Genomic DNA, 26,475 nt, shown 5'->3' with positions numbered 1-26,475 from the left:
CTCACTCCATTCGATCTCGGAAGGCATCGACGCTGGCAATGGCCCAGCCTACAGCACCGGTTGTTTTCGTCCAGCCCCGTGAGCCCCCCTGCTTCCATGGACGACAGGAGGAAGATGCGGGAGACTGGATGGACCTTTTCGATCGTGTGGCAGAATTCAACTGCTGGAACTACGCCGCGAAACTTAGGCAAGTCTACTTTGTTCTTCAAGGACATGCCCGAGTTTGGTTCGAAAATCATGAGGCAACTATGAAGGATTGGAAGACTTTCAAGGAAGCGTTTCTGACTGCCTTTTCAAGCGTCGTCCAAACGGAAAGAGCCCAGGCCCTCTTACAGTCAAGACTTCAACTCCCTAACGAGCCTGTCTTGGCGTACGTTGAGGAGATGAAGCGCCTCTTTCGCCGCGCCGACCCTAGTATGACCGAAGGTGAGCGAGTCAAACTTTTATTGCGAAGCTTTAAAGAATCGCTCTTTGCGGGTCTTGTGCGAAATCCGCCAAGAAATGTGGCGGAATTTGAAACAGAAGCGTCTACCATCGAGAAGACTCTGGACAACCGGATGCGCCATTACGAGCGACCACTTCAACCGAACTACTCAAGCCACTACCCCAGCGCACTTACAAGCGGATAGAACCTTCGGGACCTCATCCGGGAGATCGTGCGAGAGGAGCTCCACCGACTGATGCCATCATCGCAACAACCGCAGGTGGCGACACTCGCGGACGTCGTCCGTGAAGTCCAGCAGGCGCTGGGAGTTCTTCAAGCGACGGCTGCGACTGTTCCAGCACAAGAGGCAACAGCGATGAACTACGTTGGTGCATTACGTCGCCCTCCGCCCCGACGTGATGACTTTCCGAGCCCTCGCCATTACCGTCCTGTTCCTGAAAACCGCCCCTTGGCCCCCGCCCGCCAAGCCTACCAACGACCAACAAGCCCCAGGAAGTGCGACGCATGGAGGACAGCGAACAACCGGTCATTATGCTTCCACTGCGGTGAGGCCGGCCACATTCTGCGGCACTGCCCGTACCGACGAATTGGTCTCCGCGGATCTGCAGTATACGCTCCACGACCACGCCCAGGTGAACGACCGCAAGAAATCGACAGCTATCTGCGTAGCGGTGAGCTTGCGCCACCAAGCCGTCGGTTCAGATCTCCATCGACGTACAGGGCCCGCTTTGCGTCGCCAGGCTGTACCTATGATGAGAGTATGCGCGGAAGGTCCCCAAGCCCGCGCAGGGGAAACTAAACAGAGCAACCTTTGGAGGTGAGGTTGCTCAACAGCGAAAAGACGAACATCCTCCGCCGCAGACGACCACTAACGACGACGCAGCCATTTCACCGCCGCTCCACACGACGTCATCGACGACAACGCGACCAGAGTGCAAGCAGACACCTCCGCCCAGCGAAGAACCAATGGTATGCCCCGGCCATGACCTGAAGAAACGACGGTGCCGAGATCGGACACTAAGGCCCACGTGCTATGCGAGGACGCGAACAAGTGAACTTGACGTTGATATCGACAGTCGCAGAGTCACTGCCCTAGTAGACACCGGAGCTGACTATTCAGTTATTAGTGGACCGGTAGCCTCTCAGCTCAGGAAAGTTACAACCGCTTGGGATGGCCCGCTGATTCGCACCGCAGGTGGCAGCCTGATTACTCCATCAGGACGATGTACTGCAAGAATAACCGTAAATGGGCGTACTTACCCCACCAGCTTTGTGGTCTTGGAGCCGTGTTCCCGCGACGTGATTTTAGGCATGGACTTCCTAAATGAAAATAGGGCTATCATCGACCTTCGATCCAAGCTCATCAAGCTCTCTGCAGACAAAGCCATACCTGCTACGAGTACTTCGACGCAACACGTCGCTCTAAACGTCCTCGACGGAGAATTGACCGTGCCGCCCCGATCAAGCGTCGCCGTCAACGTATGTAGCACAGACATCAAAACACTATTTGTTCAAAACAGTATTTATTGTTTTTTAACAGCCGCCGGCATACACGCTAATCACTCTGATTCTGGACCGCGTATCAGTTCCGTAATCTTTGTTTGTTAATGCTCGATGTCGCGAGTCACACCTTTTGTTGTAGCGCAAGATGCACCGAGATCTGTCTCGAAGGTTCCGGCCACTGGGGTGTCTTTCCACAATGTTCCATCCCGTGCTGGGAGCTGTTTGCGACGTTATCTAGATTGTTCTGTGCAGCTTTTAAATTGAGCGTTGCCGAGTGTGACGAGCATTCTTTGATCGACGAGCACGTTTGTTTCTATCGCCGCCGCCGAGTTGCTTAGTTCTTTAGCGGGCGCAAGTCAGCCCAAATAAAGAGTTTCTTTAGTGCAATCATCGACCCTTCATTTTTGTCGTCGACCTCGTCACCACGACGTGACAATATAAGAAGATTACCTTGCTCGCTGCTGTGAAACAGCTGTTCTGCCATCGGCTACCAGGCATCAAGTATCGCTGTTCTTTTTGCCTTGCGTAATGAACTACCACGTGTTACTTTAGTAATCACTGACCTAAGCCACCAATTCACTGCCGAAATTACTAATGAGCTGCTACGTCTATGTGCAGTCACCTATAGACACTCAACACCGTATCACCCACAGACAAAGTTTGAGGGAACGCATCCACAGGGCATTAACCAACCTGCTTGCCATGTATCTAGACTCATAAGGACTGCGACACCACACTGTAGGATGTCACACACGCTTTAATACAACTATTAATGAAACTACCGGATAAAGTCCATTCTAGTTCTTGTAGGCTCGCACGCACAATCCTGCCGTTTTCTGCCAGTGAAAATCTGGACGTCGCCGATGTCTTCTCCTTGTCTGAAGAAGCTTGTCGGATTGCCTGCTTGCTATCTATTGAATCAGAAGAGCTCTTCAGAGATCGGTACGATGGCTACCTCCGGTATGTTATCTAGGCTTCGGCTATGATCTGGTTTTGGCGCCGAATTCAGCGATGCGGCGTGCACCAAAATCTACTGGCCCACTAAGTTGGACCTTATGTGGTCGTGGCCAGAATTAGTGACATTACGCGTGAAATTGCATTCGTTACCTCAACTAGTGTCCGTTCTGCGAAAACTGAACTCTCCCACATCGCTTGGCTTAAGCCATACCATTATAGAGAAAACAAATCAACTCGCCCTTCTGGCTTTGGCTGCGCAGGGAGGAAATGTCGCGGAGGAGCGAAGACAGAGTAGCGGAAGGACAGTGTGCTGGAAGTGGAAGTGGCACTGCTGAACACGACCAAGATCTGTTCACAGTCGTCTGGCTCGACCCCGTCCTGGGTGAAGGTTTCACACCATAACAATATTGTTAAGTTTATTTACAGAGATGACTACATTTAAACTGGCGCCTTCACTGAACATTGACGAGCTTCCTCTTCCTTACTCTTCCTTCTGCCGAGCTTCTTTTTCACACTTCCTTCTTTTCTCCTCTGCGCTGCATGCCTGACCATATTATTACAATAAAATATTATAATTGTATACCTTTATATTGACATGCTGTTCATGTATTCACGGATGTTGCATAGTTGAGAATGAATTCTAAAGGGTTTTATAAAGTAATTTCCTTGGTTGAGCTCCTCTTAGTCTATCGGCTTGCTTGCGTGGATTACGAGAACGCGGTGTTATCCTATCGCTCTTCCGTCAGGCTGCTTCCTTAAATTAGACAGGAAGTCCTTGGTGAACGAGCGCAGTTCCATCTTTTCCTCGTGGTTCAGCAACGGGTAGACTGGGTTCAAGATGCTTATAAATTCTGGAAGAAATAAGAGGCATGAGCATGTTAGGTGATTTTCCAGGGTGGCAATAGCGGCGGCATATTAGCTGGGCATTCTAGTGTTCACTGATTTGTTATTTCGCAATGACGTTGCAAATGAATGGCAGAATGAATAAAACCTTTATTGGAGCGGTAGAGTGGAGGTTGGTGGAAATAGAGACTGGCAAATAAAAAGAGGTAGTTTGTTCTTGAGAAATGTTTCGGCCGTTTTGAGCTCTATGATGCTTGTTTTAAAACATTACAAACAGTATTAACGATTCTGTATTGAGTTACGCTGCATTTATTACTTTTTTAAAACTTGTAATGAAGATATAGGGCTTGGACTTGAAGAGCCATATAGTGGCAGTTATTTAGGAGGTGAAGCCATGTTTGCATTTTCTTCCCAAAGACTGGGCTGAAGAGAGTGCACGTATTCATCATTTTGCAGTGATTCCAATGTTCATGAGGGAACAGGTTCTTTTAGCAGAATCTTCTGCCAATTGCGCAAGCGCAGGTTTGCTAGGAAGCAAATTGCGCCTAGAATGATGCTTGAGAGCGATTGTATTGCCGAACGTAACCTTGTAACCTGCTGTTCTCAGTGAGAGCTGGCTGTTAATACCCAAGACCTACATATATGCTTTGTCTCAACGTAGATAACTACAACAGCCTCATACGGCAGTTGTCATCTGCCTAGCACTGGCAGCGTGAGAATGTCTGGTTAAATAATGACACGTACGTGGTAAAATGAGCTTGAAAGTGTAGCCGCCATGTGACTGGCCATATAAGATAAGGTTGCTCTATATCTCCGCCATGCAGGTTTACATATAACAATTCCTTCGGTAGTAAACCGGGTACTTGCCCACTACCACCTCCTTGCTGAGTCCATGCCTTGCATTTATCGGGAAGACTTCACAAGACAGCGGAAGCAGTTTTGTCGCCCCTACGACGTGTACGAGATGAGCGCGCAGAGAAGCGACATCCTCCATATCTCTCGTCTTAGGAAGAACTCGTAGCAGAATCTGTGGAATAAAGTTAAGGGGCGCGACGCTTTAACAGTGCACTCACAAAGGAACTCTGTTAGCGTTATTTTACATAAGGTCTAAAGGAAGAACTGATGCAGAGCAAACGGTAACATATCTGTTCATGTTCAGTTCATGTTTACTGGTAGGTACTGTCACACCATTATATAAATATTGAAACGACCATAGTAGTTGGTTTTCCTCAAACGGTCATTTACCATGTACTGTCCAAGGTATTGATTTCCGCACTGTAACTATGCTTCACACCACGGTAGGACAACGCACGTGTTTTATGCAAAGGATATACTAGTAAGGTGTTGAACACCTTGCATCTAAATAGAGATGCGGCATCCTTGACATCGGATCGACTAACCGGTCATTGCAAGTCATCAAGCAAGGAAAAATATACGCACCTGTACATTTGAAGCGAAAATACAGAGTCGAATATGATTTTTATAAACAGGGTTTCGCGGTCTAACCTATAAATCAGGCCTTTCCAAGAAGAAAACGGAAATTCCATAAACTTAAAAAGCTAGAAATTGGTCCCAGTTTCTGGCGCGGAAAGTGAGAAGCAGCGATGGCTCTCGAGGTAAGTATATATATATATATATATATATATATATATATATATATATATATATATATATATATATATATATATATATATTAAGTACAGAATTGAAAGGGAAATGAGGGGCTCGTTATTAAAGCATTTAAAGGAGCAAACAGTCTAGGAGTGCAAAGCAACCGTTGTTTTTTTTTATGTTTGTACTGTTTGACGTTTACAGGAATTTGTCTTATGGTGATCATTAGATAAAGAGCATTAAATACAAAGCAGAAGGAAAAGCAACGCGCCGACGATGGAAGTCGAACCGACGACCTCCGAATGTCGCGAAAAGTGCTCTTGAAGAGGAGTGCAGAGCGCGACGTCCGCTATGCTGTGGTAGCTGCGGTGCTGAAGTAGCAGTGTCGGCGCGAGCAACGACGAAGGGCGGTGTGGGAGAATACATTCTACCCTTCCGTCGAATTGTCCTGATTCCTGGTTTGACTCGAAAATGCAAAAGTGGAATGGTCATGCGACAAAATTGCAGATGAACTCTGATGAAGCAAGCGGTAGACCGCTCTGTTTGTGCGGCAGTAAATGCCATGCGCGCTCCGATTTTTTTTCTTTTTGCCTCCGGAGGATTTCATGTTTCGCTAGGCGATGAGCAGAGAGTCAGCCTCTCATAACCAACCGTGAGAGAGTGCGTGCGTCAAATAGCTGAAGTCATCCCTACTGAAAAAAATTGTATGAGGCAATAACTTCACATTTTCTCACACAGTCTCACACAATTCACGTAAGAAATCACATACAAGTCGCATTTAATTGCGTAAGATGTCATAGTTTCTTGTACATTAACATAAATTATGGAAGATATTTTATGATAATGATGTGCACCGTATGAGTCTATGTGATTTTATGAGATTGTGGGAGGTTATTGCCCTGTAGAACTTTTCGTTTTTCAGTAGGAATCTGCTGCAAAGTTGGCGCGCTGTGGTGTGGGTGCGCCTAACAGTGTACCCAAAGCAAAAGGCGGCGGCGAAGGCAACACACTGTACAAAATGAATGAACAGAGCGAGGTTGGTAAAGTAGGCTCAACCGCATTGCTTTTCCCTGTGCTTGTTCTAGCTGAAGCATTTGTGTGTGGGGCTTCCTTGCAGCAATAAAACTTTACTTTGCCCAAACGGACCATGCTCCGGGGTCGATCATCCTTCTGCGTCTGTTTCCGAAACAGCGTCTGTTTCCGAAACAACCATAAACCGAACCCCGATCACACTGCTTTCAATGAGATTTTTCCAAGAATTTTGGATCACCACCTAATACCTTGACTTTAGACGATGCGTATAAAAGAAGCAACTAGCCATGGAATCAGTTTTTTTTTCAGAAGGCGCCATTTGTAGGGACTGTATTTCTCGTAGGGGGCTCTCAGGCCAGAAATGTTACCCACGGTTCAATTCGAATGCAAAACTGTAGATGCTTCTGGATGTTTTTGATAATTTTCAACTTGAACTGCGGCTTCTTGAAAATGGTAAACTATTCAATTTATGCACATTGTATATCTCTAAAAACGTTAGCAAATAGCTCCTTGGCGTGTGAATAAACCTCTTGCCGTGCAAATAAGTCGCCGGGACGACACTCTTGCCATTATTGGTTTATTCCGCGTTTCGTCAGGAGTCAACTTATCCCTGAGGTATCACAGTGTCGTCATTCTAAAGTCACGCTCTAAACCGTTAGAAGAGTTCTATAATTGAGCCCCTGGGCACTAAATGACCACCCCTTTCTTTCGTAACAGGTAGCTGACTCTCGATTGAGCTTTCTACGCAAGTCGAGGGCATCCCCTTTGATTCTGGAAAAGGTGCCTCACACGCTCTAAGGGTGTCTAGGAGTGTTCGCCCCTATAGTACCTCATCGTTAATAAACTATATTAATCAATGTGTTACGATTATTGTGGTGTTAACGACAAAACGTTTGTAGCACAGAAAACAGTGAACGAGTCTTCAAAGTATACGAAGGGGTCATAAAGAGTGTAGCAGCAGAGCGGTGGCGACAGGTGTCAAGGTGAAGCAGTTGTGTAGGATCCACCAAATAGTGCTGTGGTCCGCACTTGCGCAGCTAAGATTCAGAATGAGCTTTGGGAGAACAGAAGCGCCTAAAAGGAGCAGAACTGTAAAAATAGGTGGACCTAGAAGAATACGAGGTTGAAGAAGAAAGAGAGAAAAGTGTTTGGTTTGGTTTGTATACGTTTAACGTCCCAAAGGAACCCAGGCTATGAGAGACGCCGTAGTCGAGGACTCCAGAAATTTCGACCACCTGCGGTTCTTTAACGTACCAAAGGTAGTAAGCAGATGCAGAGAAGCAATAGAAGAGAGCGAAAGGATGAAATATATGTTAAAGAAAGAAAGAGCATTCTTAGAAGAGTATGATCTTTTGAAGAAGATCGCTGAAGTTAAGCCTCTCAGGGGTACTATACCGAACGTGTGGAGGATACCATTTCCTAAAATAGGAGGTACTGAATAACGTTGATATACACGAATGTTGCTGAAACTAGCTTCAGAAGTCCGAATAAGGTTGTGGAGAAGCCCATTCGTGCAAGAGAAATTTCAGAGGGAGGGAGCTAAGATTTTTCACGGGAGTGAACATGCACCCTCTCCTACTAACGGTCTCGCAGAAATTCTGAAAGTAGTTGTGGAGCCAGAAGCATCTCCATTGAGACCGGAACAACTGCCTTCACACACTAAGGATGTCTGGGAAAGTGCGCACCAACAGTGGCGCATCGTTAATAGCCTATAATTGTTAGCGGATGACACTCTTCGACTTTTGCCTTTTCTTGGTAGCCGGTTAGTTACACTTACCGATCATCTTGCTTCAATCGCATGCAAGTACAGGTCATTGTCATTTATTCTTCTTGAGTTTGGTGAGAATGTTATTAACCTGCGTTTGCTCTCTGACCCACTCTGTCCTTTTATTTCCTGTTAATATTAGAGCCATTGAATTTCTTTCTGTGTCTCGCTATGCAGCAGCTCCCAATTTAAGATGAACCCTTTTGCTAATCTCCATGCTTCTGTCCCATAGACGGGTGCCGGTAAAATGCAACTGTTATGTGCTTTTCTCTTGAGGAATAATATAGATTCCGATAAGGACTACTACGTTTGCACGACTTTGTTCGCATTCTATTTATTCTATATCGCAGTCCGAATATGTGTCTACTGGGCTTGCTAAAAAGACATTTTCTTTTCTTGGTGCCGCGCTACCAACAATGAACTGCTTTCCTCGCGGAGTTTGTAGAGCATTATATTAGCATTCTGTATATTATTATTTAAGTTTATCATCCAGCTATGTGTATCTAAATTATTATTCATTCTTGCATCGTAAACATCTCAGGTTCAGAAACACTTTTTCGCATGGCTGCAGTTATCTGTGATAACCGTTTTATCAAGAAGGTCAATTGTATAATTATCGAGGATTTCCATATTACACTCTTATTGCTGTGTCTTTCCGCTCATCAGTGCTCTGAAGTTGGTCAGGAATATGAGATAAACAAATAAATAAACGAATAACGACAAAAAAACCGCTCGTATATATATATATATATATATATATATATATATATATATATATATATATATATATATATATATATATATATATATATATAAAGAACTGCAGTGAGGTAATCTTCATCGTAATAACCACTGATATGCGTCGCGTACTGGCGCTCTCGAGAACAAAGAAGTTGGTCGTTGTCTTAGTGATTCGGTACGCCGGACATTCCGCTGCGAATTCATCCTGCGCAGCTGAATCCATCTGCGTCGACTGAAAAAACACAACCCGACAATATATATAAATATATATATATATATATATATATATATATATATATATATATATATATATATAACGCACTTGCATAAAAGTTTTTTATGCTATTAAAACTGATTTTGTTAGAATATATTTGGAACGCAACACATCGGAAGCAAAATCATTCCCGGTAGTACTCGTAGGCTGCTGTCATAACAAAAGAAGTAGCTTGGGGTTACCGCATGTACTTCGCAGAATGACTGAACATTTCTATTAAACAATGTCTACTAAATATAAAAATATGTTTGGTCCTTACCATTACTTGTGTTAGAATGAAGAATCAACTGCTTACTTGGAGCCTCTATCACCTCCCCTCCCCTTTGCACTTCTGGGAGACACTCACGTCAGAATACTTGCTCCATCTAGCAGTTTTCGCCATAGACGCGAATGCGTCGAACACGGGCATGTTGCTGAAGAAGAGGAGGAAGCACTCTCCACCCGGGGCCAAGAGCGCCTCTATGTTCCTCATGGCGTGGCGTTGATCGGTGATCCAATGCAGCGCCAAGAACGAGTAGACCCTCTGGAAGCTTCCTTCTGCTCGCACGAATCTCGCCACGTCTTCATCCGCGAGCAGGTCGAGTTCTCGGTAGTGAATCCTCGGGTCCGAACGGTTCTCTCGAGCGAAAGTGAGCATTGACGGCGAGTTGTCCGCGCCCACAAGCTTCCCACACCACGAAGGCAGTCGGGGAAGCAGATGTTTAAGTGTAAAACTGCGTGAGAGACACTTTTCACATCAGAACTTGTTTTATCTTTAGAGTATCCTAAACCGCTTTTAGTCTCTACCGAAATCCAGGAGCCCTGATTGCTCACTTCAATCGCTTTTAATTTCTGCACCTAATCGGATCATGATGTTATTCTCTCGGTATCTCTCGATTTTGCTCCTGTGTAACACAGTCAACATTTTCTGTATCTTTAAAATCTAATATGCTGATTTTATTAGGGTAGCCTACGTCGTTGCAATGAAGTTGCAGTTCAGAGCTTTTACAATGAACCTATGTTGTTTTTAATTTGCAAGATGAAACCGCAGTTAAATAAAAGATACGAGCACGCGGGCTGAAGTGCGAATAACGCGGCAGTTCTGGCTATATCATTCTATCAGTTTTTGGGCACGGGGTGTTTGTGTCGAATCTTTCTCATCATATTTCCCACAGTCATGCAAGACCTTTTCATAAAAGTCTTTTGAGGGGCACAATTTTCCTTTCGTTGTAAACGGCTAGTGCGATATCGCATCATTTTGCACTTTTACTTAACGCTTAGAGTTCACACTACAAAGTGAAAAAACTGCTTCGCACTTCACGTTTGATGCTGCATATTTTTTATCCTCATTAAGTAGGTGGCTTTTCTTGCCGTTCGTGCCTTAGGGCATCATAAGAACAAACCGTCGTCGTTTTGCAAGGAATAGTATGACTCAAAAATAAAAGCAAAGCGACAATTCTTCTAAGTTGATTGTACTGTACAGGTTGTTTCAGTTAAACGTGCTTACACGCAGGCGCATTCGTTTTGGTTGCAGCATGCTCTTCGGGTACAAAGCGAAAGCGAAATTGATCCATACCTGCATAATTCATATCTGCATATCTGCATTTTTCTTTAATTGTGCATATATGAATTTTTATTGAATGTATCATGCTTCAAATCTTTCAATACTTAGGGTTACATAGAAATGTATAACGTTACCTTGCCTCTTTGCTCTTCATTTCACTGTATAATCATACGACCACTTACTCACTTTACTCGTTACCCCCTCCCCCCTATGTAATGCCCGACCTAGGGCCCCTGAGGGGCAATAAATGATGATGATGATGAACAGTAGCTGATAATGTGCCCTCATCACCTTAATTTAAATTGATACTCGTTACAGCTTCCAGTATAGCTGAATCTTCCATGCATCTAACACAGTGCTTGATGTGGGATTTATGCCGCAACCACGTTTTTCTAAATTAAGAAAACGAAAAAAAAATCAAGCTTTAATTGCGACAATTGCGTCAGTCTCAACGGGAAGCAAATTTGTGAAGTTCAGCCTGACTGCCTAACGCTTTAGTCAGTGTTTCGGCATTTGTCACAGAATAGCATGGAGTGTTTTTCTCGTTGCAGCAAAGCTGTAACTGCAACAGGGCGCGCACCACACGGGGAACCTCCAAGTGGGGAGGAAAGTGCTCAATGCTTGGCCAGGTGTGTAGCTTCGAACCCGCCGGCGGTCATATAATTGCTCCAAAAGAGATGTGCACGGCTCGCATTCAGATTAACGGATGCACGTTCGTCGTCAGTTGCGTCGTTTTCAGCGACTGCTCCCGCGACCTTATTCTCAGCATTGACTTTCTGCGAGAGTACGAAGCAGTTATCGACCTGCGAAATAGATTCGTCATATTTTCGATTGGACAATCTGCCGAACATGATAGAAGCAGTCCCGAACTTCAGTTTCCGATGAGAGCGTCTCGCTGCCGCCACGAAGCAGTGTCCTCGTGGAAGTCATCTGCGACGATTTCCGTGCTGGCAAAGCTGTAGCGGACGCGAACCATTTACTCCTGCTTGCTCAAGGCATCTGCGCTGCTCGGAGTTTATTGTCGCTTCGCTATTGCCGGGCTGCACTCCTTGTCGCAAATTTCTCTACTGAGCACCGGCACTTGTTTCCGGGAACTGCTATCGCTATCGCTGACCCTGTTGCGCCTGATCTGGGCTGTTTTGCATCCACGGCAGCCGAACATAACGAACCATCTCTTGGCAACATTGATTTTAACTGCCACTTGTCCAAGAAGAAATGGCGGGCCTTTGAGCAACTCTTACTGGACTTGCAAGTACTGCTTTGCTTCTTACTCGAAGGTTCCTCAAACGCCCATCACACAACATCGAAGCATTACTTATGACGACGCTCGCCCTATACAACAGCCTTATCGCGTGCCTGTCAAAGAACGGGAAGTGATCCAGACAAAAGTTCAGGAGATGCTGAATGACAATGCTGTACAGCCTTCACAAAATCCGTGGACTTCGCTAGTCATCCTGGTCAAGAAGAAGGACGGTACTCTCCGATTTTGCGTCGACTATCGGAAATTGAACAATGTGACAAAGAAATATGTATACCCGTTGCCGCGCATGGATGACTCACTGGAAAGATTGCGACGTGCGAAAAGTGGACAAATGAGATGGAAAAAAACCGCAATTTTAACTCCAGATGGCCGATATGAATTCGAAGTACTCACATTCGTATTGTGCTCAGCCCCACCTAGATTCCAAAGGATGATGGACAACCTACTCACTGACCTGATGTGGCCGATCTGTCTTGTGTACTTGAACGACGTAGCTGTTTTTTTCCGAAACATTTATCCAGAATGTCACGTACACGATGATTCGAGATACCAAGGACAGCTTTTATGACAGGGAGTTAGCCCAGACACAACGGCAGCAAGCAGCACAGACGCACAGGCGCAGGTGACACTTCGTCTTCCTTCACTCCTTAGGAATGCGCCACCTGGCAATGCTAGGATACTAGGTGGCATTGTATATATATACACGGAAAATAGGGCTACACATGCCTAAAAGACAGTGCTAAGCTGTATTAGCAGCCAGAGTTCCGCACAGAGCGCGCGAGCGTCATTTTTTTCAAGGCGGCACATAACAATCTCGGGAACACCAGGTGGCGTTACTCCCCCCTCTTAAAAAAAAAGGAAGCTGAGCTTGAGCGCGAGCGATGGGCGATGCAGGCGAAAACAAAAGTATCAGCAGAAAAACCAAGTAGAAAACGGAAGCGGAGTAAAGTGCACTACACGATAACAAAACATGTTCATTAGCGCGTGAAAGCGTGATTGCCGACGCGAGGGCTGCACAGTACCCGCTGGAAGAACTTGTATGTGACTTCCGTAACACGGCGCAGAACTTCGTAAGGTCCAAAGTAACACGACATAACTTTTTCAGAGAAGCCGGGCCGGCGCACTAGTGTCCACACCCAAACTTGCTCTCCAGGTTGGTATGTGACGTGTCGATGACGGAGGTTGTGGCGACGCGTATCCTTGCCCTGCTGTTGCTGAATGGGAATGCGGGCAAGGTGACGTGCTTTCTCGGCGCGCAGAGCAAACTGTTCGGCGTTTGGCGTGAGATGATCGTCAGTGTAGCATGGAAGCATGGCATCCAGCATCGTCTGAACGTCACGTCCATAGAGCAGGCAAAATGGCGTAAAACGCGTCGTCTCTTGGATAGCAGTGGTGTAGGCTTATGTGACGTACGGGCGAATCTCGTCCCAGGTCTTGTGCTCGGAGTCTATGCCCATTCAAATCGTGTCAGCGATCGTTTAATAGAGCCTCTCCGTGAGGCCATTCGTCTGTGCATGATAGGCAGTGATTTTGCGATGTCTCGTGTGACTGAGCTCAAATACGTTGTGCATAAGTTGTGCCGTAAACGCCGTGCCTCGATCGGTATTGCCTTGGGACGGTGCGCCAAGGCGCAACTCTGTTTTTCTCCGTAGATTACCTGCATTGCCTCTCGAGAAAGCAGATTACTCAGGCTCTCACTGAGTGCTTATTCCCTACACCATTGTATCACAAGCCTTATCTGGGGTTTTTGAACATCACTGTTCTATAGGGTGTTAAACAAATATGCATTCAGGCAGCTGCAAAAACGTTCTTTTTCAAATTACACACGGCGACGTTGCCTGTCAAGACAATTCTGCATGATAAGAAGATGTTTTCGCACTGGTAACGCGCCTCCCTCTCTGTAATGTGCCCGAGACAAATGATCATTGCTTTATTCTGTGCCCCGATGCTATGTTCTTTTGGGACATACTACAAAGAACTCCTAAAATGACATTATAATTACACCAATTACAATTAGATTTTGGCCTCCTGATAAAAACTCTGTCGAGCCTTACGATCTATATGTGTGGATGGAACTGTTCAGTCTTTGGAAAAGCCGCATGATGGACAGGCATGCAGAGCCACCAAGATCGTCCAAATCCGTGTTTCAGGAGCAGTGTGGTTTGGTGAGGAGTGTGTGCTGCACGTGAAGAACCTCCAAACTGGAGGCCGTATCTAGATGCATGTGTTTGCCTCGCTTTTTAACCTATATGCTGAGTGCATTATTAGGAAGGCTGGTCTGGACTCGCTTTCAGGCGGAGTGAAGATGTCTGGAAAACGTATTACAACCTTAGATATGCGGATAATACCACTTAAATGGCAGAAAGTGAAGTGGACCTCCAGATACTTCTGATGCGCGTACAAGAAGAGAGTGTTAAGTTTGGGCTTAAATTGAACATTAAAAAGACAAAGTTTATGGCGTCTTGCCCTATCAAGTCCTGGAGCATCAAGGGACAAGAAGTGGAAGCCGTAACAGATTTTCTCTTCTTGGGCTCCAATATTATCCCGGAAGGTGACTGCACCCAAGAAATTAGGAGACGCCTGCTTTTGAGAAAGAGAGCCATGGCTAGCCTTGACCGCCTAGTAAAGAGCAGAGGCATCAGACTGCCAACCAAGATCCGTATTACTCGTGCTATAGTCTTTCCAGTTGTGATGTATGGATGCGTGAGTTGGACTGTGAAGAAGGCTGACCGCTGAAGAATGGACGCGTTTGAATTGTGGTGCTGGCGGAGACTCTTGAGAGTTCCTTGGAGTGCCAGAAGATCAAATCAGTTGATACTGTTGACCAGAAACCCTGACTGCTCATTGGAGTGTCAAATGCTAATGTTAAATCTTAGCTACTTTGGTCATCTGATCACAAGAAAGGAGTCGCTGGAGAAAGGTTTGATGTTGGGAAAGGTTGAGGGGTTCCGGAGAAGGGGTATGCAGCGAACGCGATGGTTAGGTGGCATCCTCGAGGCGCTGCAGATGAAGATATGTGATGTTAGGAAGATAGAGACCGGAAAGCGTGGCGTGATAAGGTCCTTAGGGTCACAAAGAGTCGGACACGACTGAACTGAACTGAACTGAACTGTTTGCCTCCCAGAATTTTGATGTTTTGATGATGGTGCATTGTCAGGCTATGGTTATCGCGGTCTCGTATTAAGCAGCCCGGTAACTTCAGACATGGACAAGTTTAATTGAGTGGAGTTTTTCATTTTTTTCCGCAAGTTTGCTTCATGCAATAAAGAAAAAAAATCTCGGCTTGGCCGAGTGGTTAACGCAGAATGCTAGGAACCCATTTGTAGTGATTTCGAATCGCGTTAGGTGTATCTTTTTTTTTCTACAAATTGTTTTTTTTTGCTTTTTAGTTTATTTGAGGTGTTTCGTTACCTTTTAGGTTTTCCTTTTTATCCGAGTTACTTTTTCTCCGGGCGACCAGCGCAATAGGGAAGGATGCAGTAGGGGAAGAATGACATTTGGAAGAAGATCGACGCTGTTCTTGTTATGAGCGTCAAATATGCCCCTTTTGTTTACTATGCCGGCAAATAGCACATTGAAGCTCTTGTTGCCACATTACGTGGGTCAAATGCGCCATGATTTTGTGAAGAAGTGAATGATAATGCTTTTTTTCTTCGCCACGTAGCATAGCTATAAGCTTCTCGTAGCTGCAGTCAAGCGGTCAGGTCAGGGTTAACGGGAGCTCGCAGTCGAAGCGGCGAAGGTGGCGATATGTTGGCACAGAATTGTGAACGAATTAGCGTGTCGGCGGCAGCGGATTTCGCTCGCCCGCTCCGTCGAATGCTCAAGTGTAAGCGAGGCATATCAGAATGCCGGCTGCAAAGTTTCGGCGCTCGGCGAGCGGAAATTATTGCTCAGGTGCTGTATGCATGTTTGAGAGTCGCTGCTTTGCGTCGTAAGGGCCAAAGAAGGTAGATCGCCGCGCTGTGAGAACAAAGGCATGGAAAACAGGCAGTTCTACCCGGAGTGTTGTCCTCTCCTCGGGTTGCAACTGCCGCCGCTGCAGGCAGGTGGAGAATGCTGGGGAAAGAAGTGCGATCACATGGTCGTGACGCACTGCTCTCGACACGCAGAGAGCGTTCCCGGGGGAGGACAGTTACACCTTCGCTCGGCGTGCTCCTGTACTGCTGTGTACTGCTCGGCGCCTCTGCTCTCGTCCCCCAACCGAATGCGCCATAAGACGGATTGTGCCCAGAGGCGCAACAACCATGAATGCTACTGAAGAGACAGCTTCCGGCATCGGAGGGTGCACAGAACCTTTCGGAGTACTTTAAGATCAACCTTCAAACCCCTGCCATAGTTTGCAGACCATGGCAGAGTTCGGCCCGCACAAGTTCTCAAGAAGCAATTAAAAGCTGGTAGAAAACCTTAGTGTTACATGGTGTCATCACATAAAACTCATTAAAGCATCTTGTAGTTTTTAGTGTAAAAAAACTAATCAAAGGGAGCATATAAAATCTATCGCTGAACTTAGAGCCATTATGCTGCATCAACACCACTTCTTAATAGCGCCTGCCGCTGTTCTTTAGTCAAGTTTACTTGCAGTAATAACCGATTCCTATTTCAACACTATCAGGCTGAGTATACTCTTTCTGCAGTTATCTGCTGTGTGCATATGTACTACTGTCCCCGCTGAGCCCTGCCATGCAACACAACAATTAATAAGGCCAAACGCCATAAAAGCTCCCTTTTAGAGCTTATAGTCAGCAGCTGGAATCAAAACGCTTCAATTCCATCAGCATCTGGTTTTCGTCCACGTCGTACGTGTATGCTTTTCTTTGTCGTCCGCACGAATGGTGCAAACAAGTCGGGCGTGCTTAATAAAGGCATGAAAATATCTTGGATAAATCTAAACTCCCTTCTTTCAATGCCAAAAGGAGGACTACGACAGTAATAAATGCATCACATCACCCGCCAGAACCACATCCAATATCCAGGAACTGCCGTTGGTATCTGGCGCCATTATCCGCAGCCGCCTCATCGATGACCAGGTCGAAGAAGGCTGGCTGGAACGAATCCAGTATGGCTGCAATGGCAGGTGCAAAGGGAGCGAGAGCAGCATCATACAGCTCCACACACTGCGCCACGCCGTAGGTGTCGCTGCGCTCGTCAGCAATAGCGCTGCCAACTCTAATCTTAACCTCGGAGGCACTCATCCTGGAAAGACCGAAAACAGAATTGGCAACACCTTAACATTTGTGGCTATAAGAATTTCGGCAACTTGTGGCATGGCACAGAATCTCGACACCCGTCGAAGGATTTTGTCACAATGGTAGGAAACACGTATACTTGCCGACATAAAGGAAGCAAGATTTTTCGTTCAAATTTAAAATCACGCCTTTTGTATCAGATATAAGAAAACATTATTTGTTCAAGTGAAAGTTCACTGGCGTCTACTACTGGTTTGCAAATTGCACGATTGCCAACTTGAGTTATATAGAACGTGTGAAAAATCTTACGATGAAATAGAGTTCTCTGTTTACTTTAATCCGCACTAGTACTTTCGTTTGTATATCAATTCAAAATATGTAGATGAACCCGTCCATCCCGGAAGTAAGGTGTTACGGGTGACAAAATGCATTCTTTCCAAACGGCGAGTGATTGGAACTACGCCCAATTTTCGTGATGTGTTCAGATGTAGTCATAGGTGGTATAATTCTGCCCTATTACTGTGCATAGTTGCACACGATATGTTCCCTATACGCCAGAGCCGTCGTCACATAAATGGAAAAAGTGCCTTGATGCTTATTGCTATAATTTCACTGACTACTCTTATGATATCTTGATATGTGCGCGGAATAGAACGTGCTCTTTACAGCGATGCTTATATGCCACATGTGAATTTAGAATTTATTATATTATGTAGAAGAAGCAGGACATGCGCAGAGAGAAAGGAGCATACAGGGGAGTGCTCTTTGAAGAGACACACTGACAGGATGTTTAGGCAAGATTTTATCAATAGTTCTCAGACGGTTTCAAGGAGGTAATTCAGGTTCAAGTATATTGGTAACAAGCGAGGAATTAGTTATTGCCAAATGAACGAATAATTAAAGGTTTCAGGGCTATAACATGAAGCCCTATGCTTTCATTAGAAATAGCGTCCTAAATTCAGACATGCTACCTAAACAGCAAGCTGTATTTGTAGGCAGAACACAAAGAAAACACACCTTTATGTCTGGGTGCCCTCACGGGCAACTGCTTGACAGGCTAGTTTGTTCACTGAAACAAGAACACCAGTTTGTTTTGACATAGGCTGACCGCATCCTGGCCACACGCCAAATACCAGACATCGTACAGGCTGACGGCATCCTGGCCATACGCCAAATACCAGACATCGTACTTCGAACAGGCATCTGTCACGTCGGGCTCTCTGGGCTGTTTGCTATTGAGCGGGAGTATCCGGGTTCGGACCTGACCGCGGCGGCGGCGTTCCCATGGCAATGACACGTGAAAAATTGCCGTGTGCAGTGTGATGCCAGATAGATGGGTTTATTGATAGTAAAGGCAGGGAGGTTGGCCGGATTGATCAAATTCTGACCTGCTACTCAGCACTGAGGAAGGGGCTGTGATGTCAGTGAACATTAAAATACCCTCTGGTGGTGGAAATTATCGGGGGCTCTCCACAACTGTTTCTATTTTCTGTCACTAATAGCTTCATCTATATCTTAACTGCAGAGTTGAGGCGTCTGCCGAGGTTAGACGGTTACTGGACTTTCATTTTATAACCAGGTTTATTTGGAATACGAAAACATTATTATCTCCATATGATTAAAGTCTGCTGTGTTCCCAAAATGATAATGAAAGCACGAGCATGCAGGTAATGTTTGGACGGCAACACGAACTGTTGGCTGAAAGGCGGCATATCTGCGTATCTGTGTCTGTGCCTCTACAGTCCTTTTCACGTTCACGCCTCTAAAATTTGACCAGTACCTTGATTTGTCACCTGTTTGCGTGAAGTCACGCGATCACGTGTCATATGGCAAAGCTGGCTCGTGCTGCCAAATGGTGGGCACATTTAATATTTAAATAGAACCCACCAGGATCCTTTGGTCACAATTTAGACGAGCTTTCCTAGGCCATGCAGGCAGGTTCGCACAGTTTTCTTATATTAGAGCTTCATATATGCTTTTTCCATCATCCTCAGCAGCATACATCGCAGTCTTTCTCACAACACGCGTATAGCAGGTGGCATGACCTGGCAGAGGTTATTACTCGGTGGTGGTGTCCGTGGTACCAAGTTCGCATGGCGTCATCACGACGGGTTGGGGATATAGTCAAGATTCATTTGACGTAACGTTCAATGAGTCATCACTCATTACTCATATATATTGTGCAACTTGGCATTACTGAGCACTTTAGTAATACTAGTGCAAGCTTCAGAGTATGTAAAATCAATACGCATATTTAAGAATCATAGTTGTAGCCATCGCTCAGTCATTGTAATGCTTCATATTCTCACACCTAACCAGTCTTAAGTGTCACTGCGCGTTCTTGCTTTCTGGGGGCAACCCTACTCGAAAAAAAAAATAGCTGCGCCTTTGCTTGGCTAAGCCCGACTATGCAAGCGAAAGATTCGTTATGTTTATTTACTGTGTGTTGCAAGGTCACGTTAGACTCACATAAAACGTAACCTAACTTCGAGAGTTTAAGCTCACTTAAACATACTAAGGCACTGCTTTCTTTGGTTTCACTCCTCCGTGTCTGTCTCCGAACGTCAAGCAAACGCAGGAGAAATAATGCTTCCGGTACGCGACTCTTCTATGGCTGTCAACGAATGTCAAAGGCACCAGAGACTCGTCTAGATGAAACGAAGATGTCGAGGAAATTTTGAAGTAGACATCCCAGGAGGCGAGCTGGCAGCAGAGGGAGATGGTAGTCAAGGAAGTGGGAGGACGTGTGGCATTGTGTGAGGCAGTCTGTTATAATTGTGGAGATATGTGCCGGTGCAAATAAAGTTTGCCTGGTGTTTGAAGAAGACGCAACAGGTGGGCAAAGGAGAAAAATCGAATGCCGCCGGCTCCGCGCCACACTTGGGGTCAAATTTCCTTGCGCCGACGCCCTTGACTCAGCGAGACTAGTAAAGCTTTCCCTCTAAAGTTAATAAACAAGCAGCGAAGAGAAAAATTGTCCCCAGTTGATATGAGTTGACTCTAGAGTAATTATGGGATGCCTTCATCTTCAGAACTACAGGATATGGGATCGACAGGCTTACGGATACAACCTCCTATAAATAAGTAATCTAAAGGACAAAGAAATGACAGTGCTGAGGTAGTGTTGAAGAAGGCCCAGATAACTGCTAGTTTATGCACTACAAGATAACATTCGCACCGCGCACTTCAGGCGCGCTGGAGGAATCTATTGCTATATAACAAAAATATTCCTCGAAAAGTGTAAGATGCCTTCATGGACTATAACATATTTAAAACAAATTTAGCAAGTACATTGATAGCTCGGAAACAGCGTGTGACATCTCGAGGTCATGGCTGACGGGCGCTGAACTATCTTGATGGGGAACGAACAAAAATATTCCTCGAAAAGTGTAAGATGCCTTCATGGACTATAACATATTTAAAACAAATTTAGCAAGTACATTGATAGCTCGGAAACAGCGTGTGACATCTCGAGGTCATGGCTGACGGGCGCTGAACTATCTTGATGGGGAACGAACCGCGAATGAGGCTTTGGCTTTCTGGTCGGCTGGCTGGTGGGCTATTTTCTGTAAGTTGTACGATGGTTTGAGCGCGAAAACAGAAATGACTTGTGTCTGTATCAATGTTCCACCAATCGTGCACTCATGATTTATGGAATGCTTGTGCATGTCAGTTATCTTCCTTCTCTTTTGTTACGTCGCTGCCTACTAATGCTTATTATATTCTGCACATTTTTCAAACCCTCAACACCGACTCGGCTGGCGTCTATTTACCCTTTCAGGTGACCAGCCTTTTATCGATTGTTATAACAGTTCTTTTAGCAAGAGAGAAAAGGGAACCACTCCCATCAACAGCGTCTAAGCAGACGTATTTAGCTCGAGCAAATAAAGTTGTTTCTCTCTCTCTTTCTCTCTCTCTAGTAAGCAGTTCTAGACGCAACGAGTCTGTGGAGGGGCGTGCTGATAGTTTCTGTTCTATAACACTCAAACGTTTTCCTTTTAGATGTCCTTTATAAACATTTCGTCAAAATGGGAAAATAAAACGTCCTTAGAAAACTGATTTTTGAGTGATAACCAGTCATCGCCAAGTTTGAGACTTCCACGTTGTACAGGCGGTCACAACCACCACAGATATTGTATGATGTGCTTACCTTGTAGATGCAGTTAGAAGCCAGTCTCTTTTTACTAGGTTCAGGGCTGTTTCAACTTTTATAACCGCACTTTGGCCTGCCTTAACGATTGGTTGGTTAGGACCTCTCCTATAAGTAATTACGTTCTGTTCAACTACATGCAAAGCAAGCGGGCTTAATAAAACAGCGGCACCTTTCGCCAAACAGGATGCCGAGCTGCTGCAGAGGACTTCGACACGGTTGCGACGACCTCATGGCGCGCATTTGCATGTAGGCTTTTGACACGTGCAGGATGTTTTCGTAAGCCTGAGTTCAAGAGAAGGGGGAAAGGATGGAACAATCACATTCGCCCGGTACTAGAGGCAGAGGTACTAGATGTAGGATAGCTACTCTGAATGGAATAAAACACAAAATTGATAAAGAATGCTCTTGCGCCGCTCCATCATTTAACCTGGTACATACGCCATACATTTGCGCCACCTGGTCGAGTGTGGCCGAGGTCCGCTAAATTAGTGTAGGGCGAGTAGAGGAGGCGGCGTCACAGAACTCACAATGCTTTCGTATACCTGCACTTAAGAAGGCTCAATGCCACCCCTGGAATGCACCAGCGGAACACTCGAAACTTTTCTGAACTGATATCCTCCAAGGCTAGCGTATGTTCTTACATCTCATGTTTTAGTCTTTCTTTAAGGATGGTAATTGCTCAATATTGCTAGTGTAGGGGTAAAAGGCGAGCTATATAAGAGGAACGTTAGGGGAGTTCTCCCCAGCCATTAGCAAACTGCACGCCTAAAAGTATACTGTTCTAGCAATCAAAACGCAGAAAAGACACGCATCGTTTATTTGAGGTCTAGGTGCTCACGGGTATATCTGTTGGAGGTCTCCTTTTATACTGCTAGTTCGATGACAGCTGCGCGGATTGCAGTATTACCCCTGAATGCGAAGTGCGGACACATCAATCAGATTCCTGTGCACATTAAAACCCCAGGTGGCGGAAGCAAATGACGTTATTCAGGCATAGTGCTTCTTCTCGCAGTGTAAGCATATTACACTACTAAAAGAGAGTTAAATGCACTCAAAGGCGCAAATGTAGCAGGGAGTTCGTTGACAGCAACCACCAGTCCTAAATATGCTGTATGGCTAAAAATGTTCGCAGGAGTTGTGTGGACTAGCTAAAGACGTTGCACAGATTGTATTTCGATATCGAGCTCAGAACGAACGCAAGGCAATTTTCTCGTTGCTGTTCCACTGATTTTCATAGTCCCAGAGAGTAAAACAAAGTAGCGGAAAATCACCAGGCTTCATCCAAAGGTTCAGTTCCTAGGCACGTTGCCACACTAAAAAATTAGCTGGGGCTTAGCTAGCGGTAAGTAGCGAAAGCAATGATAGCATGGCTACGCTATGGTTCACCTCGTAGTGTAGCCAATTGTGGTGTACCATGTTGACCGTACGATTAACACAGGGCACACATGTAATGACGATAATGTAATTAATGTATTGAATGCAATGCAATTATTGTAATGGACAGCGTCCATTACATTTTATTCGGAGTCGTCACCGGTTGAGGACGATTCGAGAGAAGCGCGACTCGCTCGTCTAGCTGCATCTTGAGCGCGGCGTCGAGCGAGACGCTGTTCCCGTTCTTCATCTGTCTCCGTAGCCCGCTCTCGTTTCCTTGCCTCATCGAGACTGCGTGACGTTTTTTTCTGTTTATCAGGATGCATAGCGAGGGCCTCAGCTGAGCAAATACGAGCATTTACATACCCATCGTTTTCCTTCTCCTCCTCTCAATTGCGAGAGAAGGGGTGACGGCAGCGCATCCCCTTGGTAACAGCGCGGCTCCAGCTGCAGCGCGCCGTGCCTACCGATCGCCGCAACCCGACGACTCGACTTGGTAGCCCATCTGTCGCTGCTGGTATGACGTCACAGTGCTGTCATCATCTCATCCGCGGTGCGCCCTGCCTACCAACCGTCGCCACCCAACGAATCGACTTGGTAGCCCATCTCTCGCAGCTGGTATAACGTCACAACTATCTGGGGTCATTAAAGGTCAAACGTGCCTTCCGACCGTGGCTACGCGAAGGGCTGAAAATGGGAGTAGTATTGCTTTCGCAATAATAAAAGGTCACGCATATGCCGCGCTCTCAATGATCCCTCAACCCCTGCAGTACGGCCGGCGAAACAAGGCGATTCCACAAGACTAAGTTGCCTCGATGTCAGCGCCGCCCGTTCAGAGTGGTGCCTCCTTTGACCGGCCCCACGCCGCTTCTTTTGTGCTGCGACGCTATGTTGGATCACGGCTGGCGCTCGGAGAAGTCGCAGTTGCGTAGTGGAAGCAGCTAAGCTTGCGTTGTTCGAGGCTGTGGATGACTTGCTGGTGGTTGTAATTGTTTGAGACAGACCGCGCGTGACCTAAGAGTTCCACCAAGCGAGAATGACGAGCGTTTGTGTGTGCTGATGTGCGCTGGGTGAACCCCTAAAGAACTAGGTTGTTTTCATTTCCCCTGGGGCTCAAAGGGAAGATAGAGATGCCATCAGCGGAAAGCAACTGAAAACTTAAATACCGGCGAGGTATGTTACAGTACAGTTTTAACCCATATTTCATTTTGAACATTGTTCTTCGGCGTGCGTAGTGCTGATGCAGAGTCAAGTGAAGATGCTTTTCAGTAGCGATGTCTTGCGAATCCCAAGTCTAGGCTCCTAGCTTATTTCTTTATATTAGCATGTATTGTGCCGTTGTAATCGCAAGCAATGTACCCAACGTTATGTTTGCAGTTAGATGTTCGAAATCATATAAATGTGACGTTCTTTCCCAACCGTGCTTCCTATTATGTTGCACATCTAAATGCCTAAGCATGATGTACCACATGTAAACACGCCGTCAACACGCATTATGGTACTCAAATTTCTCCTAGAATTTCTGAACGTACCTGTCGTAGTATGCGCATTGTTTATAAACATGCGAGACTCAGTAATATGCAACAAGATTTTTATCAAAGCGTTCTGTTCAGTACTTTGAATAATTTTCTTCAAAGTATTTCTTTGTATCACTATAAATTAGCTTCAGTAATCCCTTTTGGCGTTTTAGTTTTCCTTAGCACCACTATGATGAGGATGAGCTCGAGAAAGGTCGACAGGATGAACGCCACCTGTTAATGTTCAGAAATTTGACCGTGCTCTTTGACTTTAGATGTAATGCGTGTACATGACAGTATTAAGTCCTCATTTTCCAGTGATTCGAAACAATAACCCCTGCTTTTTATTTATTCAGCTCAACAGAAGCCAAGTAAACTCCCTGCGAAAGTGCCAAACATACACCTGTTGGAGAGGAAGACGGTAACTCCTCCTAAGCTTTTGTTGCAGAGGCTGGCTAAGCGAGGCTGGTGATACTGGCGACAATTATGGCAACTAGACTGTGGCTGACGTCAACTTGCTGTACAGGGCTTTGCTTGAACTATAATACCATACTCCACACATCAGCGTTACCAGTCTTTCTTGCTCGCTGATTCGTGGTTGACATTTTTTTTTTCATTTTGTTGCGAATGTTACTTCACACTCAGTTCAGTTCAGGCGTTCAGTCGTGTCCGACTCTTCGTGACCCTATGGACCATGTCACGCCACGCTTTCCGGTCTCTCACTATCTTCTTAACATCACATAGCTTCATCTGCAATGCCTCGAGAATGCCATCTAACCATCGCGTTCGCTGCCTGCGCACATCAAAATTGTTGCTTTAAGTTTGCCACATAATTTGTGGTTTACATCTCTTTTCACGCGTTGCTTTCATATCTTATCTATAAGGGTTACAACGGACTCTACATCGACGATATATATGTCCTTCTGGCTCGGTAATTTATGTTACAGTTAGCATTTTTTTCCATGTTCGACTGCACTCAACGCTGGAAAAATAAATTGCATTGTAAGTGAAAAGCCTTCCAGCGGAAACAATGCGTTATAAGAGAAATACAGAGGTTGCGCCAGAAACACAAAATAAAATTTTAAGAAAAAGAAAATTGTAGTGGTGTTTCCAGCGGCGTCCGGTGTGCTTCTTTTCGTTATGAACGCGTCGTTCCGGCGGTTTTGTTTTCCATGTACCAGGCATCAACTGTATTAACAAGCTACGCTTTTGCAAATTCGCATCGTCTTCGGTTTTGCTGTCTTTACTGTCCGCTAAGGTGATGTTGATAAACTTCGTTACATACGTGTCTGCAGGAGCTTTATGTGTCTACCTTTAGGTGTCTAGCATTTCTACAACAGCCTGACTGTTCAGCACCCAATCCAGTCGGCAGAAAATGTAATTCAGGAATGTCCATAGTATTACACTTTTCTCAACTAAATATTTTGTATTTTTTCAATGATTGATTTTTTTAAAGTCTATTGCTCTTGTTGGATTTACATTTTCAGAAAACGACATCTACAGTTTATGATGACCCCAAATTTTATGATGCCCTTTTTTGATAACCTCAAATTGTGTGCAGGTCCATATGCATAGTTTAGAGTTCAGTAGAGATCACCTTGAATAAAATATAACAGGAATCCGCAGCTGAGCAACCGGTACGCATGTCTATGATGCAGGCGAACTGTGCATGAGAGCAAATGCACGGACATATGGGAAAATCGAAACGAGTGAAAAACTTGCCTAATCATTTATGCTATCAACAACTACAGGAGTGGGTTTTCGTGGGCGCCGACAAAAAGAAAGGCACTGTGGCAACGTTCGTATACTGAAGTTCACGCATCATTAGTGTATACTAGTGTCTGCCTGTAAACCGGTCATTCCTCCTTGTAAGCAAAGTACGGCCAGAACGGCTCGCATTTTCACTTCAAAATTCTAGAAAGCAGTCCGAAATCAGTTTCTGCGAGCGCAAAAAAAGAGAAACAGCCCGCGCGACGAAATCTAATACAACCGCTGGGCGCGAGCAGCTGACGCGCGGCCGTCAGCATAGCGAGAGATTTAAAAAAAAATGGGCCATGTGAAAAAAACAAATATAAGAAAACTTTTTCCATCCACTCAGGGCGCAGCAGAACATACCCGAAAAAGGATCTGTTAAATACCAACAGGTTTTCCAATCCCACAGCCGCACAAGCTCGGTGACTTGAGGCCGTAAAGTTAAGCCGTACAATTACGTATTCGACAATTAGATGTTAATATGGCTATTAATAATGCAATTACTCGCAATGCGG

The 26,475-nt window shown here is 45.5% G+C and overlaps 1 pseudogene; it reads right to left on the bottom strand.

Moving 5' to 3' along the window:
* Positions 1-3,586: 3,586 nt before the first annotated feature.
* Positions 3,587-17,175, bottom strand: LOC146188711 (4-vinylphenol methyltransferase 1-like; annotated as a pseudogene).
* Between the last annotated feature and the right edge of the window lie 9,300 nt (positions 17,176-26,475).

The sequence above is a fragment of the Amblyomma maculatum genome, chromosome 5 (genome assembly GCF_055883805.1).
Source record: "Amblyomma maculatum isolate TAMU_Amacu chromosome 5, ASM5588380v1, whole genome shotgun sequence".
NCBI lineage: Eukaryota > Metazoa > Arthropoda > Arachnida > Ixodida > Ixodidae > Amblyomma > Amblyomma maculatum.
The sequence above is the reverse complement of the archived record's forward strand: the minus strand, read 5'-3'. Positions and strand labels throughout refer to the sequence as shown.